Source organism: Arachis stenosperma, chromosome 10 (genome assembly GCF_014773155.1).
Source record: "Arachis stenosperma cultivar V10309 chromosome 10, arast.V10309.gnm1.PFL2, whole genome shotgun sequence".
Taxonomy (NCBI): domain Eukaryota; kingdom Viridiplantae; phylum Streptophyta; class Magnoliopsida; order Fabales; family Fabaceae; genus Arachis; species Arachis stenosperma.
Window position 1 is genome coordinate 112110731 of NC_080386.1, and position 10910 is coordinate 112121640.

Sequence of the window (10910 nt, forward strand, 5' to 3'; positions counted from 1 at the left end):
CTTTCCAAACACCTTTTGCTTGAAATAAAGAAAAGAACAACTCCACAAAAGGAACCTCCTCCAAATAATCCATCAAAACTTCAAAATCTCGCAAAAATGCCCATCCATTAGGATGAAGTTGCGAGGGAGCACAGTTAAGTTGCCTCAAGACCTGACACACATACAAACTTTGAACCAAACAACAAAAACCCTTGGACTCTAAAAAACTATTAACTTCCCACTAAAAATGGTTCTCGAAACCAACACAATCAATCATATCAAAAGCCATCACAAACATTGGGAACACGCACCACCTGCACCGCGCATTCAATTTTTCTCTCTCCTAATTATAACACTGCTTAGCATTAAAAATTGTTTAACAAAGCATCTTGAACTGGGGCTCCTAGACCACGTCAAAATGCTGAGTTATGCACCAACTCAAATAACCGACCTGTTCATTAAAAAGCTCAACCTACTTCATTAAACACAATTCCCCAAGCCAAGTGGTGCACGAAATTGTGATCATCAATGGCGCCATCAACATGGTATGCTCAATTGTAATCTCAACTCTTTATCACAACTTCGCACAACTAACCAGCAAGTGCACTGGGTCGTCCAAGTAATAAACCTTACGCGAGTAAGGGTCGATCCCACGGAGATTGTTGGTATGAAGCAAGCTATGGTCACCTTGTAAATCTTAGTCAGGCAGATTCAAATGGTTATGGATGATATATGAATAAAGCATAAAGATAGAGATAGAGATACTTATGTAATTCATTGGTGAGAACTTCAGATAAGCGAATGGAGATGCTTTGTCCCTTCCGTCTCTCTGCTTTCCTACTGTCTTCATCCAATCCTTCTTACTCCTTTCCATGGCAAGCTGTATGTTGGGCATCACCATTGTCAGTGGCTACAGTCCCGTCCTCTCAGTGAAAATGTTCAACGCACCCTGTCACGGCACGGCTAATCATCTGTCGGCTCTTAATCAGGTTGGAATAGAATCCAGTGATTCTTTTGCGTCTGTCACTAACGCCCAGCCTTCAGGAGTTTGAAGCTCGTCACATTCATTCAATCATTGAATCCTACTCAGAATACCACAGACAAGTTTTAGACCTTCCGGATTCTCTTGAATGCCGCCATCAATTCTAGCTTATACCACGAAGATTCCGATTAAAGAATCCAAGAGATAAACATTCAAGCCTTGTTTGCTTGTAGAACGGGAGTGGTTGTCAGGCACACGTTCATAAGTGAGAATGATGATGAGCGTCACATAATCATCACATTCATCAAGTTCTTGAGTGCGAATGAATATCTTGGAATAAGAACAAGCTGAATTGAATAGAAGAACAATAGTAATTGCATTAATACTCGAGGTACAGCAGAGCTCCACACCTTAATCTATGGTGTGTAGAAACTCCACCGTTGAAAATACATAAGAACAAGGTCTAGGCATGGCCGAATGGCCAGCCTCCCAATACATGATCAAAAGACTCAAAATGATCAAGGATCCAAAGATTCAAAGATCTAAAGATGATCTAAGATCCCAAGATGAAAATACAATAGCAAAAGGTCTTATTTATAAAGAACTAGTAGCCTAAGGTTTACAGAAATGAGTAAATGACAGAAAAATCCACTTCCGGGCCCACTTGGTGTGTGCTTGGGCTGAGCATTGAAGCATTTTCGTGTAGAGACTCTTCTTGGAGTTAAACGTAAGCTTTTGTGCCAGTTTGAGCGTTTAACTCCCATTCTTGTGCCAGTTCCGGCGTTTAACGCCGGGCAGTTTTGAGCTGATTTGGAAAGCCGGTTTGGGCCATCAAATCTCGGGCAAAGTATGGACTATTATACATTGCTAGAAAGCCCAGGATGTCTACTTTCCAACACCGTTGAGAGCGCGCCAATTGGGCTTCTGTAGCTCCAGAAAATCCACTTCGAGTGCAGGGAGGTCAGAATCCAACAGCATCTGCAGTCCTTTTCAGTCTCTGAATCAGATTTTTGCTCAAGTCGCTCAATTTCAGCCAGAAAATACCTGAAATCACAGAAAAATACACAAACTCATAGTAAAGTCCAGAAAAGTGAATTTTAACTAAAAACTAATAAAAATATAATAAAAACTAACTAAAACATACTAAAAATATACTAAAAACAATGCCAAAAAGCGTATAAATTATCCGCTCATCACCAAGCTTGGGGGCTATGATCCAGCCGTTACAAATCCAACATCATAAATTGGCATTATCATTCATAACTCGGCATTATTCACGTTATTATTCAGAAAAACTGGCGTAATAATTCGACATTACAGTTATTGATCAACAATAACGCCATTAATCGGCCACTTACGTTACAACTTGGCTCAACGAACTACTTTCCAAATGTGAAACGTCCAACCTAGTTATTGCTCTTCAATACAGGCAATAAAGCAAGAGCATAACCGACTTGCACAGGCCACCCATAAAAAGGTATGATCTTCCATCCTAAAGGACACATTGAATTCTCAATACTAACTTAAGTTTCGGGGTGCCTTTGCAGGTACACTCCCCTCTGTTTCTTGCTCAAAACTCTACGCGATTGGACATCCTCTTGGAGTAAAAGCTCAGATTATCACAAAGCTCGAAGGTCGGCACCGAAGATAACAACTCGGCGCCGATTCCCAGAGACCGAGCTCTCCCTCTAGGTATCTATACAAGAACAAATTCTTACTACAACTCTGTTAATTTGACAGCATCCTTTCTCCCCTCCATCTGCACAATCTCGTTGAAGTCTCCCATAAAAGCTGACATAACTCTACAATATAACTCAATTTCTCCCGCAACAAATTTTTCTTCTCTTGTATGAACTCCATACACCACAGAAAGCATAATTGAAATTATTTTTATTAAGACCCCTTCAACACACAACTAAAACTCCCCTTTATGACAACCACTCATTTTAAACATTATTTCATCCCAAATTAATAGTAAACCACTTGAGGCACCCTCCAACTCAACATATTCTCATCTCGCAGCATCACTCTCCTGAATTCTTATTACATCAAATTTCGTCACTACCCGTCACTTAATCTTAAACAAGCCCAACGTATTCAACTTAAATTTTTTCTTGAGGTTTTTGACCATGCTCAATTTTCCATCACCCATTAACCCCCTACCATTCCAAGAAAAAAATATTTTAATAAATTATTACACACTTTTTTTTATTTTTGGGCCTACAGCATTTTGCTTTCTCTTTCTGTTTTGCCAATCTTTTTTTTGAGCAATTTCTTCATTCTGTGCTTGGAGAATATCCATAATATCATCTTTTTCATTGTATAAAATTGCACCTGATTCCAACGCTAGGTCCTAAGTTTTTCTATTTTCAAGCATCTGCTCCTCCAAAATATTATTTATGTTTCCCTCACTTCCTTCATTCTTGTCGGAACCACCATCATCAACCACCCTCTTTCCAACTACTTCTTCATCATGTTCCGATAGCTCTCCCTATCTCTTTGTCAATGTTGTTCCCTTTGTGCCGAAACCCATGCCACTATTATTCACAATGCCATCCCTATCACGCGTTTCTTCATCAACGTCTTCTGCACCATCATCATCAACATACACACCCAACCCACCAGTCCCTCCATTCAATGTCACCGCCAGAAAAGTAACGGCTTGGTTCTCCGCCACCAACTCTTCCTCGATCTCATGACCCAACATAGGTGGCATCAGGGTTGCGCATTTTCCTTGCCACGTTGAACCTCCTTTGCCGTGGCCAGTCTTTAGCTTTCCTCCTTCAACACCGATTCGGTCTCCCTCAATCTTCTCCGTGCCTGTTTCTAGCGCAAGTTTTGCAAATGCAGCTTCCTGCATACTTGTGGTAGACCCTTCTCTAGCGTGCCCATCCCTATCGTGAAAACCGTGCTCTATTTTCATCAAGCCTGACTCAGATTCTAGACCCAACCCAACATCACCGAACCGGTTGATTGAGGAAGCTGGGTCCAAAGATCATTCTCTATCTTTTTTGGACATCTTTGAATTGTTGAGCCTAGCACCAAGCCTACAACGAACCTTCTTTTTCTTATTCCTTTTTTCCCTCCTTTCTAATCCATTAAAGTTACCTTCATAAATCCATGTTACTATATCTTCAGAATCAGGTTCATAATTAATATGATTATATCCCACACAATCCGCTCTCCCTTCAATTCCTTCATAAATTGGTTGATATGTTACCATTTTTACCTAATTTTATTTTGAATGATCATTAATCCATTCATTCAAAATAATTTTAGGAATTACCAACCTGCTCTTATCTTTTCCGTCTTCCCTCAGCTCCCCCATCACATCGGCAGCCTGGTCGTTGAAAACTGTCGATTTTGTAGCCCGTGCACTCCTTAAGTTCGTACCCACACATTCTCTTTCTGCAACTGTTCTTCGTTGTTCACAACGTTAGTCACTTTTTTCATTAACTTCTTCATAACAATTCAATCCAAAAGCCTCCCGTCCCACTTTTTCACTAGCACATCAAATACACTGATACCTATTGTGATATGGACCCGTTCATTAATCATATCCATGATACAAGTATCAATTTGCACTCGTCCAACACTAAAAGACATGCACGATTCTGTCACTTTGTCACAACCGACTACTTTCCCCCATTGGCCTCCTAACATACTAAAGGTATCTGCTAACTACGTATGTAACGAAACTCTGTAACATTCTAACCACACTCTTCGAGTTTCACATCGCTCCGTCTCATCCCATCTCCATATACTATGGAAGAATTGCAAGAGACTATACATTTTAAACGTATATGCTTCTTTTGCATTCAATACAGAATCAAAGGTCAAAAGAACTTTATATGCTCCCAATTCCTGTACTTGGACAACTTGAGGCAGGTTTTTTCCAATCATATTTTTCAAGGAACTTAAATCAATTGCCTTCGTCGTACTGCCGACCATACTTCTCTGTAGCCACTCCAGATTCTCTTTTACCACCGATACTTTTACTTTCTTTGTCCACCCATTTCCAGGCGAGTATGGCTCTTTGTGGTGCCTTGTTAGTTTCTCTACTTGCCTTTGGTTATCTCCTTCCCGAGGTTGAGAATTTGTCTTGTTCTGACTATCACCTTCTTCCTGAGCTGTCTTTTGGACCTTTGTCTGAGTTGTTCATCTATACTTCGCTTCTCCGACGTACACAATCTTTCCTCTCAACTTCATACGACTCATTTCTGTTATAGCCTTCAAAGCTCCACCTGTCGTTGTGTATCGGATGAACGCAAAAACATACATATTACCACCCTTTTGTTTTTGTGATACATAATGCGTCCAGTCTAATTAAACAGATGGAATAATTCATTCTTCAAAATATTTTCAGGGAGATTATCAACAAAGATGGAGAAAGATTCATTTTTCAACCGTTGATACTCTTCTCGATTCCAAATCCTGTGATCTTTTACGCGTTCTCTAGTTCTAACCCACTCTATGTTTTCCACCCTCTGTCTCACTCCTTCTCTCATTTCTCACTCCTCACTCCTCCACCTTTATGCTAATATGAAGCTATCCTGCTAATCTCAAGTAAAATATAAATTGTGACACAATTGGTCAGTAGCTTGTACATCATATTGCACAACACCAATTCATCGGAACTGAGAAATCATCTTTGGATGGTCCAGTTTATGAAGCAAAGAGATGAAAGTGGAGTTAACAATTAAAATAGTTCATCTAAGTAGGATCCTGAAAAATTTTTTGTATCCACTGCATTATGCACTTATATTCCATCTTAGTGTATTATGTCACAATGTAGAGTTGTAATATTGTTTGAGCCAATACGCAGGTTACATGTTATTTTAACTCAAACCAACTTTTGAAAGGAAGAGAGACGTGCGATGAGCCCCATCAACATGCATGTGCTGCTTTCGTTGGAAGTAGATTTTTCAGTAAAGCAAAATGCGTGGCGAGCCACCATTAACATGGAGACTGCATATTGAAGCAGGTGACGCATAAATTCTTTCGTTTTTTTAAAAAATCTACACAGCTTTTTAGAAATTTTTTTCGATTTTTGAGCAACATGGTGCGTGCGTGTTGTCAGTAACACTACAACAATATAGACTATTTTTTAGGATTATTATGTGTAAAAAAAAATTAAAATTCGTCAAAAAAATTCTTTTTTGACACTATTTTAACTATGAAAATATGTTAATAAAAGTTTTGTCAAAAATAGTATTTTTGACATATAAGTAAATGTAAAAAAAATTAAATTTTATTTTGATAAATATTAGCCGTCAAAAATAATTTGTTAGAAAAATTTGAGAATATATTTTTTGTGATACTTATTAATCGTCAAAAATACTATTTATTTTGACACTTATTGACCATAAAAAATTCTCAACAAAAATTTTTAACAAAGAATGAGATGAGATCTTGAAACTGAAGAACAAACTGAGATTTTGAAGATGAAGAATGAGTAATATGATCCCAAATTGAGAGCAGTGTGATGCTAAAATTGACGAAACTCAACAAAAAAAAAGGAATAATGGAGTAAGTTGAAAATAAATAAGTGTCAAAATTGAGGAGTAATTTTCTACAATCAAATTATTCATAAAAAAAATAAAAAATTTAATATTTGTGATATTTGTCAAAAATATATATTAATTTTTACACTTAACTATGGCCGTTAAAAAAATCATATTAAAATAACTCTCTTTTCTTGTAGTGTAACAACGCATATAAAAAATATGGTTGCTCTAAAACATTCGACACAATAAAAATACACAATTTTTTATATAGAAAAAAATGAATCTATTTTAAAGTATATATTAAAGTTATTATTAATGAAACTTTTTAAATTTTATATTTTTAAATATTTTGTAAATTTTTTAATTAGTAATCTTCTACATCTATTTTTAATTAAATCATTAATATAACTTTGGCGAATAGACCCTCCAAAGTCCCACGGTCCCACCGATCTCACACCGGGGTCCTATACATCCCACATGTTGGGCAACGATAAGTTAATTTATAACTACTATATATTACACAGTTTTGACCGGGATAATAAACTTTCTTTATCCAATAATTAATTAAAATATTAGATAAGCAAAAGATTAATGGTGGTTGTGTAAAAAGAAACAAGATTAATGGTTGATAAATTTCTCATTCTTTCATAACAATTTTTAATAGAAGCGGAGGTTATAATAACAATCATAATAATACTACATAACTAATAAATATTATTATTTTTAATTAATAATAATTTGTACACATATTTATAAAAATTTTATATATAAAAATATATAATTTATATTTATATTTATTAAAATTTTATACATATAAATCAATATAATTTATATTCATATTTTTTAAAATTTATATACATAAATTAATAAAATTTATTTATTAATAAAATAATTTAATATTTGTATAGTCAAATAATAATAAAAATTATTAAAAACTATTTACCCAAAAATTGATCTAACAATAATAATTGTTATTGCTTAAAGGGTATCCTTAAATATATTTTTTTATTACATACTAGTTTTTATATTTCATTATAAGCATCTTTTAAAGTTAAACATGATTTGTGTTGTACAAAATTTAACTTCTATAACATTATATTTATCAAATATTTTAGATATGTCTTAATTCGCCGACCTTAAATAATCATCGAATTTATTTTTAAACTTTTTATTCGATCCTAAACTTAATAAAATCACATTAAATTAGTCTTTAAATATTTAAATTCAAATCGAATTTTTTGACCAAATCGAATCATGTACATCCCTACCAATTGTATTATCCTTAACTGTAGTCATTGTGCTCTCTAAAACTCTTTCTAAGCACCAACAATTAGGACAGAGCTTGCCAAATGCGGGACTCAGGACAACTTTTACTGGTCGCATCATCCAATACTCCAACTTGGAACACGCATTTCACCTCCACACAAGACATGTATCATCAGCGGATGCAGATGAATCTTGTATTCAGCAAATAGAATTTTCTTATAATAACACATGTTAAATTAGATTACTTTAATTAACAATACGAACATAAAAATATATGCTTCTATATTAAAATATGTGCATTCTAAGAGAATTAAAAAGGATATATATATATTTTAATTTTAATATTAGATTATATTAATTATAAATTTATTATTTTATTTTTAATCACACTTGTTGAATTAAAAAATAAATAAAAAAGCATAAAATTAGAATTTATGGACAAATTCAACTTTAAATATTGATATCAACTTTTCAATAACAAGTACGTTTTTTTTATAAATAACTGTATCATAATTTTTTGACATAAACTTGATCAAGACTCAATCGAATTTTACCGGTTTAAATCCAGTTTTAGTGTGATTCGAAAGTAGTAAGATTTTATTGGGTCTAGAGCCGGATAAGGATTTCAAAAATAGACTTGCTTATTATTTAGGGTTGGATCCGAATCAAGGCAAATCCAGCTTCGCCCGACCTATGTAAACTCCTAATAATTGGTGTAGTTAATAATATTTTATATTAAATGGGCGGGGGCTGTTAATTTTTTTCGTTTGGTTCCGTTGGTTGGTCCAAAATAATTGCCGGGATGGACCTTTGATAGCGGGCATGTAGATGTGGTGGTCCGGTCCAAATTATCATCTTCTAAAAAGAATGGGATCATATTTGGTTGGATCGTGGGTGAAAAAAAAAAGGATTGGACTATGCACAATGGGTGAGGCATTTGTACTTTTGTAGTAAAGTTGGGTGTGTTGGTGGTGTATCACAAGTTGGGTAAAAATGCACCACACGATACTAAGGCATTTAGGTAGTGTTTGTTTTGGGTACTAGGACAGAGATTGAGAGACTGAAATTTAGTATCATATTTATTGGCCCAGAGACCAATATTAAAATTTTAGTATCTCCAAAAAGTAGGGACACAAGAGATTGAAAGTTTTAGAGACGAACACTAAAAATATCACATTCTAATTAATTAATTCCAACTTTACCCTTTGTGCAAATCAAATTAAGGCCTCATTCTTAGCGGCCCCTCACTCCTTCATCTCCTCATTCCTTCTTTGAAGACCTCTAGTTGTAGCTTCGCCAGTGCCAGGACAACTGCCTCGTCGCCGCAGTCGTAGCCATCGCTAGGTAGGTGAGTCACCGTCGAAGTTCATCTTCCTAGCACGTATTCTCATCTCTTCATCTCCTTTTACACAGGACAACGATCGAGGAATCCAGTTGTAGTGTCTGCCTTGTTTTTGTCGAGGTCAACCACTGCATTGTCGTCGTCGTAGCTTCTGTGATCTAGGTTAGTTGTAACAAAAAAATTTTCTTGATTTCATTCATTTTTTTGTTGTTCTATTCTACCTTGCTTTCTATAGTTTGATATCGTATCCATACTGTGTCTTGATCTACTTATTTTTATTGTATAATTTAAATTTGTGTCTTCATGAAGTTAGACTTTTGTATTCTGGTTTATTCTGTTCCTTATTTTTTATTGCTCAATTTTTGTATTTTGATTCGTTGTTTTAAACTACTGTGATTTGTTGTTCTAAACAAATAGAGGTGCTACTTGATAACTTAAAATACACAGAACATTGGCTAATCCTTCATTTTACTAATTAATTTCCATAACAATGCAAAACACGGCACAAAAATATTAAGAATAACATTGATTAGTGTGTTAAGAATAACATTTTAGAGTAGTGATAAACCGCTATTTTACGGTTTATTTTGTATTGAATTGAGCGAATTTTATCAATTATTCTTACACTTACGCATAAAATTCGCATGTTTTACATTTTCCTTCCTAATTTTGTAATATGATTGAAAACATGCTTCTTTGCCCTTAAATTTGCTAATTTTAATTCTCTCTTATTACCATTCGATGCCGTGATATGTGTGTTAAGTGATTTCAGGTTTTCTAGGGTAGGAATGGCTTAGAAAATGGAAAGGAAGCATGCAAAAAAGTGGAAAGAACACAAGAAATTGAAGAAATTGCTAAGCTGTCAATCCTGACCTCTTCGTACTAAATCGACCATAACCTGAGCTACAGAGGTTCAAATGAGGCGATTCTAGTTGCGTTGGAAAGCTAACATCCGGGACTTCAAAATGATATGCAATTTGCCATAGTTGCCATGCAGCTAGGAGACGCGCATGCGTGGATCACGCGTACGTGTGACCTTGCGAAAGTTCAGCGACGCGTACACGTGATAGAGCCACGTGCTGCACGTATCAGAAAATGTTGGGGGCAATTTCTGGGCTGCTTTGAACCCAGTTTTAGGCCCGAAAACACAAATTAGAGGCTGTAGAGTGGGAGAATCATGGAGGGAACTTTTCATTCACATAATTTTAGATTTTAGATGTAGTTTTCTAGAGATAGGTTTTAGGTCTTAGGTATATTTCTTCTCTAATTCAGATTTCCATGTTGTTTTAATTTAGTTTATCTTTTACATTCTATTATTCTAGTACTTTTAGTTATCTATTTCCCTTTGTGATTTCCTTATTTTGCCAATTTAGTTTATGAATTCTTCATGTTAGATTCAATTTTTCTTTTAATGCAATTTGAGGTATTTTATGTTTATTGCTTCTCCTTTCATTTATTGTTATTGATTCCTTCCAATTAGTTGTTTAGATTTAATATTCTCTTATTACTTTTCTATGCTTTTATTTTATGCCTTCCAAGTGTTTGATAAAATGCTTAGGATGATTTTAATTTAGATTTTCATGTTCTTAACTTGGATTGATTATTTAGAGACTCTTGAGTTATCAAAAGTCTTTTATGGATTGGTAATTGAGACTTGCTAGTTAGCTTAGACTTCACTAAATCTAGTCTTTGATTAGGACTTGTGAACCTATGTTGATTTTGCTCACTTGACTTACCTTCATTGTTAGAGGTTAACTAAGTGAAAGTAAAAGGCAATTACCATCACAATTGATGAGGATTATGAGGATAGGACTTCTAATTATCAATCCTTGCT